The sequence below is a fragment of the Amblyomma mixtum genome, chromosome 2 (genome assembly GCF_055824585.1).
Source record: "Amblyomma mixtum isolate Tamu chromosome 2, ASM5582458v1, whole genome shotgun sequence".
Taxonomy (NCBI): domain Eukaryota; kingdom Metazoa; phylum Arthropoda; class Arachnida; order Ixodida; family Ixodidae; genus Amblyomma; species Amblyomma mixtum.
This window is the reverse complement of record NC_143013.1, coordinates 118180192-118191462: the sequence shown is the minus strand read 5'-3', so window position 1 is coordinate 118191462 and position 11271 is coordinate 118180192. Positions and strand designations below refer to the sequence as shown.

The 11271-nt window shown below is 47.2% G+C and overlaps 1 protein-coding gene across 1 annotated transcript in view; it reads left to right on the top strand.

Moving 5' to 3' along the window:
- The first annotated feature begins 2448 nt into the window (after positions 1-2448).
- LOC149360713 (multidrug resistance protein mrp-7-like) overlaps positions 2449-11271 on the top strand; it is a 90099-nt gene continuing 81276 nt past the window's right edge. The window contains exon 1 of the mRNA XM_089567899.1: positions 2449-2680. The gene's annotated coding sequence lies outside the window, so the exon portion shown is untranslated. The remainder of the gene's footprint in view (positions 2681-11271) is intronic.

The window sequence follows — 11271 nt, the reverse complement described above, 5'->3', positions numbered from 1 at the left end:
CTGAGAGATGGACTCTCGGTCACTAAGTCATATCGGCACTATGGAGGGTGGTGGAGGTGGTGTAAAACATTTATTTATACTATATACAAGAGAGGTATTGCTTGGACCGTGCCTGAAGGGCCCGGCCCTCACAGTCACTAGGAGGGATCCCTAGTCCGGGACCCCTGTGGCCTCCGCGGCGGCCCGGGCTCTTGTCACCAGGGCTCGTTGGTCCTGGAGAGTTGAGCAGCCGAGCAGGGCAGCCTCCCAGTCCTCTCGGGTGGGGTGGGGGTGGGGTGGGAAAGCAGCATTGGCAGGGCATGCCCACACCATGTGATACGTGTCCGCAAACACTTCCCCACAGTGTGGACACTCGCCCGAAAAGGCCGAATTGAAATGTTTGAGCACTGCCGGGCACAGTACCGTGTTGGTGTAGAGGCGAAGTAGCCAACGCTCCTCTGCCTTCTTGAGGCCTTTACAGGGGGTTGGGTATCGGCCGTGAGCGTTTTGATACAGGAGAGAGATCTCCCGAAAAGTTATAGCCGGATTAAAATCAGTAGCCGGATCAGACGGCGAGAGAGGCGATGCCCGGTGGTTAAGCGCGCGGGCGGTAGTGTCCGCCGTCCGCTACCTTATTTCCCTATATCCCCGCATGTGCTGGGGCCCAGATGATGCTGCGCCGGGTTGGGAAATCCCGGTACTCACATCTGTGTAAAATTTGGAAGGCACGATCTGGAATTTGGCCCTGTTCAAAATTGCGGCAAGCTTCCCTTGAATCGGTGATAATGACTCGGGACGCTGGATCCGCAGCTGCAAGTGCGATAGCAACTTCCTCCGCGAATGTAATGTTGGGGGCACGGAAGGCGAGGCCCTGAACTGGGTTGTTTTGGTGGACAACGGCAGCCGTGTACCAACCCCCATGGTGTGGACCGGCCGCGTCCGTGTAAAATACCCCTGGTCGAGCGCCATATTGCTTGGAAATGGCCTCCGCTCGCGCGAGGCGGCGACCATCATGGGCATCTTTTGTCATGTTATTGGGGAGGGGGCGAACCTTTAGTGCGAAGCGCCAGGCCTCGGGCATGGATACCCGCTTCTCCTCTTGGGTTGTGTAATTGATGTGGAGGCGGGTCAGTAGGCGGCTACCCGCACGTGTTTTGCTTAACCGCAAGTACTGATTGCTGAGATGGGCCTCGCGCAGCTCCCCAAAGGTGTTCGTCATCCCCAGGCCGAGGAGACGTTGGTTCGAAGTTGCAATTGGGAGATCGAGAGCTCTCTTATAGATTTTTCGGAGCATCACTTCGAGAGCGTTCTCATCGCATTTGCGCAGGTGGAGGTACGGTGCCGAATACAGGATTCGACTGGTTACGAATGCATTGGCCAGCCGCAGGGCGTCTTTGCATCGCAACCCGCCTCGTTTGTTTGATACCCGGCGCACCATACGGCCCACCTGATCCCCCACCTTGCGGAGTTTCTTCAGCGTGGTGTCAATCTTGCGGTTCTTTTGTATGTAGAGTCCCAATACTCTCATTTCATCGTGTTCAGGTATCGGGCCACTAAGCAGGGAGAGGGCAATTTTGGTTGCGCACCTTGGATTGGGAGGTATGTGCACGAATTCTGATTTGCTCGGGGAGCGCTCAAGGCCGCAGCGGCGTGCATAATCGTCCACAATAGCCGCCGCTTGCTGCAGGTTGGCCTCGATTTCTCCAACCGAACCGTGTGTTGCCTAGAGGGTGATGTCGTTCGCGTACAGGGCATGCTGCACACCCGGGACCTCACCCAGCAGGGTAGGGAGCTTCATCATGGCCAGATTGAAGAGAAGAGGCGAGAGGACTGCTCCCTGTGGAGTCCCTCGCGTACCAAGTTGGTACGGGCCATGTTCACTGTCTTGGAGTCGGATATATGATTGCCGATCTGTGAGGAATTGCTTAATATATTGGAATGGGTTGTACCCACAGTTCACTTGGGACAGGTGGGAGAGGATGATATCATGCGTCACATTGTCGAAAGCACCCCGCAAGTCCAATGCGAGGACCACCTTGTCATCGCTAGGGTGCTCGACGGGATCAGGAATCTCTCTATGAAGTTGCAGCAGCACATCTTGTGCGGACCGGTGTGGGCGGAACCCGTACATGGTGTCTGCAAAGGCGTTGTGCGTTTCTAGGTAGGTGGATAGTCTGTCACGGACCATGGGCGCTCGCCCATCTTGACGTACTCATTCTTTACTGAATTTTCCACTTCAATATTCGAGCACAGCGCGTGCAACTGGGCAGGGGAAAACGCTTATTAGCTGCTTTTTTAAAACCATGACCTTTTGAAAAGCTTCAATTTTCTTTCTTTCTTTACTGGATGACAAATGCGACACCCATTTGCACGTGTGCGAATTCGAGTACGGATTTTCAGAACTAGTTCAACAAAGGCCGTGCGCACACACGCCTGTGAACAGAAGGGCATTCGCCACAGCAGCGGAAACAGATGTTTGCGCTGACGCCTGCATTGCAGAAGGAGGTTCATCTTCGCCAGCGCGTTGGCCGCCCCGCTTACCTCAAACGTATATGGCACATCGAATGACGCTCGGCTGTTGTGCCTGTTTTGCATAACATCGGAGCGGCAGCCATGGCTAGTCGCTAAAAGAGCAGAATCCTCCACTGCCCTATGTGGACTTGAGATACTGGGAGGCACGCCGAGCCACGCAAGTTCACTGGTGAGTTTATTCTTTCGTGTCATTGCGGGTTTTTGAGTGCCGGTATGATTAACGCATTTTCGCCCTGACTCACTTGTTGATCGTTGCCACCAGCGTCATCAGGCCAATTACATCTACTACACGATAAATACGTCTCCCACTGATCTACGGTTAGCCTTAACCTGCACGAACTGCGGCCAACTTTTGATTACAAACTTCCGAATCGCATCCGCCTACCTTACTTAATGCCGACTCCGGTTACATTTGTCTTGCCTTTGAAAGCACTTTATATGAAGGACGCTAACAGTCTCCGAAACCAACGAAAAAATAAGAGAATGGACATCTCGTTTTCTAAATCGCAGTGAGATCAATGGAAAATTAGTAGTGTAATTATTTTACGCCAGAAAGATGGTTGTTAAAAAGTTGAAAAAAAAAATACACTCGGATATCTTGCCTAAGCAATGCATGACCTGCCAATGCCCATTTCCTTTTTTCGATCTTAACAATGGCATCCCTGACTCACGTTTGTTCTATAAGCCACTCTACTCTCTTCCTGTGACAGAACGATACCACTATCTGGCTCGTCGTGCTGTTGACTGAGCTAGTAACTTTGCCATCAGACAGATCACGCGCCAGACCTCCTGAATCAAACCTGAAGGAATAAACTTCAAAGGAAGTTAGGTGAAAAGGTCCCACAAGCAAAAGTCAACCTGAAAACATAGCTGTAGAGGAGATTCGGAACTCAGAGAAAGAGTGCGAAAAATTTTAACTGAGTTCAATGTTCCTACCACTTAATTCTGAGAGATATGTGTATGTTTTCTCTTCGCATGCCGATAAAATTAGGTCACGACAGATAAACATGGACTACATAATCAGCCAGACTTTTTCCTTAGGATTTCCGGGCCAATGTTTCGCGCTTGACGAGTGTCGGATAACTTCACAATGTTTCATCACCTTCATTGTTAAGGTGGTTTGCCTAGGCTTATCTGTGGCTGTAAATAAGGCGTGTACGGATGGTCATGAGTCCGAACAGATGCATCTATTTACACAATGACGACGCACTCAGAACGTATAGCAATAAAGCATCTTTATACGGATGATGCGAAAGTGAAGTCGCGCTACTTAAAGCGCCGACAGAAGCAAAGGCTTGCGCTACAGCGCCATTTGGCACACGCTTTGTGGCATCTATCGGCGTGCGACACATTATTCTTTGTCGTTTTCGCTTTTACATGGAAATTAAAAAAATTGAAGTAAACGGTCACATATATTTTTTTTCTCTGGGCCTGGCTATGCTTCCTCTTGTGAAGCTTTGACTATAGGACATTCCGTTAACAAAACCATGGTGAAATTCATGCCGCATACTAATCGCTTTTCACTCGCTAAAGTAGGCTGCAGATTTTAGCAGTGCTGGCAAACGAGGCACGTGTGGCGGTCGGTGTTTCTGGATTGGTGCCGTCCCTGAATAGGCAGATGTGTGAAACATCCGGGAAAAAACGAGCTTGATGTACAATGTTTACATACCATGCTTTCAGGATGACAGAAGGCAAAAAGTAGTGATGCTATGTAGAAAGAAAGGATCCATTCCTTAGTTATGCATATTGTCTGTATAGATAAGTTACATCACGTACCCGCTGGTTAGTCCATAGACCTCACGTGGACCAAAAAGGCGCCTAGGCCAGTGTTCTTTCCGTGAATGATCACATGTGCGCCTACTGAAAGTGGCGTTCGAGCGCCTGGCAACAGCCTGCGGTGCCTGTCGCATATATTTGTGGGTCGAACTGATGAGATGAGTTCGGTGTTTTCGTTATTGCTGTGGCAAGAGGTTGAAAGGTGGTGGCCGTACTTAGAAAGCAGGTTATAAACACAAGTCTTTTGTGGATTACGGAAAGGCCCTGTTCATATCGGGGATCGGATAATCAGTTTGATCTGTAGGCCAGGATTGGCAAAAGAAAAAAGTTACTGTTTTGCACAAAAGTTTGTTTATGTTGGCTCGTTAGGAAACGAATTCGGCTGTGCTTCCAGCTAAAATTGCTTTATGGATGCTTGGATGGATAGAGAGATTCTATGGGCAATCTCTGGAATGAAACTGTAGGGCGTATCACCAGGTCCAGTCTGTTTTCCTCTCTATTATCATTGACATGCAGGCCAACCTTAGGAACTGCGATCGCGAAATCTGCCCTCCTTCAAATACCGATTCTAATCACCACTGGGCCATACTAAATTTGAATCCTAAACTTCTCCTTAGGCCACTAACCTGCTCTCAAAAGCACGGGGGGGGGGGGGGTGGCACTCTACTTTTCATTTATTTTGAAACATATTCGGGACTCGTGTTCTCAGCGAACACTGCACGTAGTTCCTTCGGTTTTATTTCATTTTATTTGCACTTTGTGTATTTGTAACTGTACTAGAATCGTCGTCTTGCTCAGTGTGCATAATATTCCACTAACAAGAAAAAGATTTTCTCTGACTCCTGTCTATCTTCTAGGAAGCATTTAGTGTTTTATAGTTTTCCTCGAGGCCATTATATTTTTCCTGCTTTCTTCCAACAAACTTTTTCTAGAGAAATCTGTTTAGTAGATATGCCCTACTCCGGTGAAGTATTGCAACTCTATGTAGACAGAGCTAGTAAAAATTCGCCTTTCTATTCCTTCATATATTTATAACCTTGAGAGAAACTTACCCTTTTGATATATTTTAAGTAAATGAAGAATGTTTACTTTTATGTTCTTCTTTTAAAAACAACTTTCACTGGAGGATCTGTTTTGTTGCTAAAAATTATCGTCGGCACCAAAATAAAATGGTAACATGTTATGGAGAAGGTTTGTTCTCCTTATGATAGGGATTTAAGCATTTTATTTACATATAGTGCGTAAGGCCGTAAGGCAGGGACTCAGCAGAATGTTTGCGAAACGCTGTGCATTATGGCACTTCAGAATGCATCAAAGTTCATCATTGTTCAGGTGCGTATTCACTGTACCCACGTTTTGCCAGAATAGGTTATTCTTACAGTCGCAAAATATAGATAGGTGCGGATGATGCGTGTGTTCTATAATATATTGCTATCTTTTTCACCCAATGCGATTTGTCGTATATGTATAAAATAACAAACATTTCTGCATTTTACGCGCTTTTCAAATTCATTATTATGCATTAATTCACTGCTCCCACTTTTGTAGTAATTCCTCATTCTTATAATTTCAAACGATGTTGGATACTCGTCATGCGTGTGTTCCGTAACCCATCTTTTTTCTTTTTAAACCGATGCGAGATGTTCTTCACTTATAAAATCATCAAAGCTTGATTCTTAATTTGGCGCGCTTGTCATTTTCATTACTATGCATTAAACTTGAAAGCTTTCAGCTACAAAACCTAGAATGCGAGGACATTCACGAACCCCAATAAATGTCTTCCTTTTTTTTGTTCTACATGAAACCCAGCCCAAGCACCTGCCTACAGAGGTTTCTGGACTTTTGTTTTATGCGTAAATTGACAACTCCTCTCTCAGAAGCTTCTCACTGGCGCTGGTCACTAAGGGTTCGACAACAGCAAGGCGTTAGTGCGGATAATTGGGCAAGCTTACATGCCTTCATTTTCAAATAGCGCAGTGAACAGGGATAACTCGGAACCAGTCACTGTGCTATCTCCCACAGGCCACGCAGAACTTTGGAAATATGAAGCCCACACAATGTACCATAGGAGGCCACGGCACACCACACAATACCAAAGAACACAACATCAAGCCACACTAGACTATATCATAGATAACTTATTTGGTTTAATCGCCTTGTGTCAGAAAGTGCGTACTCAGACAACCTTAGAGCGTGTGGGGTTAGTTACGTTTACTTACTCAACGTGTCCTCGATTTCACGACAAGCTTCTCCGGAACAGCACTGCCAAGTGACAAAGGAGGGGTAGCCATTTGGTGCTCAGCTTCCGCCGGTTACAAGACACAGCGAGGCGGAGCCAGAGGTTCGCAAAAGACCAAACAATTATATTAGAGACAGTGCAGGGTAATTAGTGTCCACCGATAAGCGCATATGCAGAGATATTAAAAGGTAACACGGATAAATTTACAAGAAAAGAAGAGTAATTCAAGTCAGAGAGGCAAACAGATATTTCAAAGGGCACCGCGATAGCTCGTCGATCCAACGACACTGAAGTGGCCGCCCCAGGAAATTTCCTTCAATTACGGAGTGCGTACGTCCGATGTTCCGACTCGCTGAGCGACGATGGTAGTGACAAGTGCGGTAGCGTCTTCTTGAAAACATCGAATCGCTGTTCTACAACACGGACTCGTTGCCAGCGATAAGAGGTCTTCTTCTTGTGTCACGCTGCGTCTGTTTGTTTCATACCCTCGCAATCATTCACTAGTAAACACTTCCTCATTCTTCCGTCGGCACGTCAGGATTGACCAAGAGCTCGGGCTCTGTTGCTACGGCCCAAGAGCGATGCGCGCACGGCATCGCACTAACACAGACAACGCTACGCGCTTATAGGCCAATTCTTGAGGAAGCCCAAGGAATCCTGCAGACTATAGCTCTTTCGACGTCTCGCGTGGACGCGCTTCCGTTGGCGGCACGCCGGATCCCTTAATATTCGCCGATTTTTGTGACACCTCGACTTCCGCATTATTCTTGCCAAGTCTATATTAGATCACTAAATTTGCCATCGTAGATGAGCTTGGAAGGACTGAAAGCTGTGTTTTCGTGAAAAGCCGAGCTTGAGGCAATCATCATTATGGAAATTCCCAGCCATCCACTCTTCTTTCCGAACAAAGAGCTTCTAAAAATGTGCTTCAAAGCGGAGTGCTTCCACTGTATAGGATACGGTTGCGGGTGGTGAAGAACGCTGCAGGATATGCTGTAGTTTGCGCAAACGCTTAACGTCGCTTTTCGACTTAGAGACACCATAAATGCATTGTCAGTTTTGAGTGAGGTAGTTCAAGCTGCTAATGTCAGAGAATTTTATGAGCTTGCACTGCTTTTCCTCTTATCTGTGCAGTTCCCGCTTCTACCTCGCTCTCAAAAATGGGAGCACTAAGGTAAACGCCTGTATGGAAAGAGTGTTAACTAATAACAGTTGGTTCACTATCGTGAAGTGGGGCCCGGCAGGAATACTTTCCTGTTGTATTCCTGTTGCGTTCTGTCCCACACTGCCGCGGTTGCTTCCGCCTTTTGTAGCTAAAAGTCCCCGGTTTTGCTGCATTACCTACTAATACGGCAGGCTGCTCTATCATTCACATCTTCTATTTTTAGCAAGTTCTCCAAAAGATGAAAGACATACTGTCATGTCACTCGAAATAGACTGTCTATTGTCATTCAAAACCTGTTCGGACCTGCAAAAACAGAGTGGGGAGATGCTCAGGACGGCTACCTGAAACTATGTCTCAGGTCAGGACTGAGGTCAGACTACCCTGCCTAAAGGCAGGCAGACACTCTGCTCATGAAACACTGGAAAAGAGAAACGCATTTTCGAGGAAAATTCTTCTGGAGAGCTCCGGCATGGACTCGCCAGATGCCTTGTCAGTGTTAATGGCAGAATCACTCAGCAGCCTCCTCACATTCCTTTCAGTACTAATTGCGCATTACAGGCAGTGGCGTAGCCAGAAATTTGAAATTTTGTTCGGGGGGGGGGGGGGGGGGGGGCTCATGTTGCGGCGCGGCCTCCTCACAGAATTTGTAGAGGGATCAAACGCAAGAATAATAACTGTATTTCCATTGACAATGACGTTGTGTATTAGATGACGCTACGCACTGTCTAGACAAGTGAAATATGTATTTTTTAAATAAAAGAATGCATTCGTCTGTCTTAAAAATCGTGGCAGACATAAATGATACCAAGGCATCCATGTTTTTGCTTATTTAATAAGTAAAGAAAGTATCACACGAAGTCTAGAACTATATCAGCCCGAAACCAGCAAAGCAGTGCATGTCGCTGATATGAAAAACACAAAGGCCATGAAAGTACTAATTAGAGGACAAATATTTTAATGAATCTTTGTCGTTCAAGAACCTTTACATTTTTGTACATATGCAGCGGCCAGGGAAAAATCCCAATGACGCTTTCCTTCGTTCCAGTGTACTGCGCAGCAGCAGCTGTCCCCGGTCATGTATTGCAAATTTTAGCCGCAACAGCGAGCACATGTAAGGAGTTCTGCAAAGTATGCAAAAATACAAAAATATGCAAATATAATATAATAAATTAATTGAAGTTCCCGATTTGAAATTCTAAAGCACGACTTTTGAAATCTCATTGCAGCTGTCGAGCCAAAAAGTTTATGGGAATTTTATACCCAATTAAGTTTCGGAATTGAAATGCGTGGCTTCGTAGACTCCGCGGCCGGCGTGAGATGCCGCGGCGAGCGCGCATGCCATCGATAGGCCCTTGAAAGTTTGTGCTAGGATGGGGCCCGTTGCGTTACGTGACTCCAGGTGCATGGCCATTACCATGAAATCTAACCGGAGTTAGCAATGTTCGCGCCAAAATGTTTTTTTCTAGTCATAAAAAGACATCGTAGGTGACAAAATCTGGAATGACTTCCGGCGCCGGTGGTTTTGGTCAGCGGTGCGTGAGAATTCGAAAAAATTTTTTTTTTGGGGGGGGGGGGCTGAATCCCCATAAGCACCCTCCCTGGCTACGCCCCTGATTATAGGGATATAAAACAACCGGTTATCACTCATTATTCAAAACTGAGCAAAATGCCTTCGTTTTTGTCCTCATGTACTTGCTCGTCAAGCGGCCTCTGCGCTCACAGTAAAAGAACAGAAATGCATTTCGCGCTTCCAATGCATTGGTGCTATCAGCAGCTGTCTAAATTCTTCGCTGACTTGGATGTCTCCTCTTCAAAATCTACGACGAGCACATCTCGCTTCTACAGGTTTACGGGAGTGAAATTCTATTTTGTAGCTTCTCTGGCTTCCTCAAGGCTAATTTTCTCACAGAGTTTCTGCTTTTATGTCCTCGTAAACTTCACTCAAGAGTCGTGCAAGCGGGGCCACTCTTTGAAGACTGTTTGGTTTATGGGGTTTGACGTCCCAAAGCGGCTCAGGCTATGAGAGACGCAGCAGTGGAGGGCTTCGGATAATTTTGACCACCTGTGGTTGTTTAACGTGTACTGACATTGCATGGTACACAGGCCTCTAGCATTAGGCCTCCGTCAAAATGCTACCGCCGCGGCCGCGATTGGAACCGTGTCTTTCTGATCAGAAGGGTGAGATACAGAATTAAGGAGACGATCAACGTAACTGATATGACAGCATGCGATAGCAGGCACTTTATTGCTGGAGCGTTCCTTGTTTCACGATGGAAAGTAGCTGTGGTGGCTGAAATCTTTGGACGCTCCGTACCGCTCCATGTACGTCAGATGGCGCTTCATTGCGCCTTTTTTGCGCATTGCGTATCATCATAATCATCATCATCAGCCTCACTACGCCCACTGTAGGGCAAAGGCCTCTCCCATGTCTCTCCAACTAACCCCGTTCTTTGTCAGTTGCGACCACCGAACCCCCGGAAACTTCTTAATCTTATCCGTCTATAACTTTCTGGCGGAAAACTGCTACGCTTGCCTTCTCTTGTAATCCACTCCGTTACCCTTAAGGACCAGCGGTTATCTTGCCTTCGCGTTACATGCCCTGCCCAAGCCCATTTCTTACTCTTGATTTCGACTGTGATGTCATTAATCAGCGTCCTAGCCGAAATCAAGAGGAAGGAATGGGATTGGGCAGGGCATGTATGAAAGCGGATGAATATTGATGAAGACAACGATATCCCAAGCCCGAAGATGCAAAAATGCGAAGTTGGGGGTAAAGGAATGTATTTATGAGCAGTAATTCCATTTCGCTCAATCAGGCGGAGAAAGAGCTACGGGACGTGCGCGCTCTTCTGCTTAAATAAAAACGGTTGTTGCGCAGGGGTCCTTTGGCCTTTGGTTTGTCGCAGAAGGCGCCTGTAGATGAAAGTCCGCAGGCCCAACCTCAGACAGGCCACTTTGAGACGTGTTTAGTTTCACTGCGTAAGCAATACTGCGCCAGGTTTCGAGCCGTCGCGTAGCTCCCGGCGGTGGCCACTGTTGACCTTCAGCCGCAGCGAGGTCAAACAGATGGAGCGCCGTTGCCATAGCAACCGTTTCAGCCACGCTCCACCAGGCTCCGCGCTGCTTACGCAACTTGCCCGGTTTAACCAGAGCTAAACCTCAGCTAATTTTTTTTTGAACCGTACGAATTATAATCAGATAGAAAACTGCGCAGAGAAAATCAGGGACATAAAGCCTGCTCGACAGGCGCAGTTGTGTACCTTTCACGCTCTTTTTTGTGTTTGCGCCGTTATCTGATAATTGACGACCGACTCGACCAACGACGTGGTCTCTTAAACGTACGAATCATGCCTACCGAGGGAGCAATTGGAGCCCTTGGATGCAGGGTGCGGTGTTTTTAGTAGCCCGCCCTCAAGTCGGTGCGAAAGTAAACCTAGGTATAGAGACTTTGTATTGGCTGTCGTACAGCGTGAGCTCAAGGAAGCAGTTAGAAGCCACTCTACAAACACTCTGAAGTGTTCAGCTTTGACGCCCCGGACTTTGTCCGGGATCGCGTATTCAGCCGATGGTATATCAAACG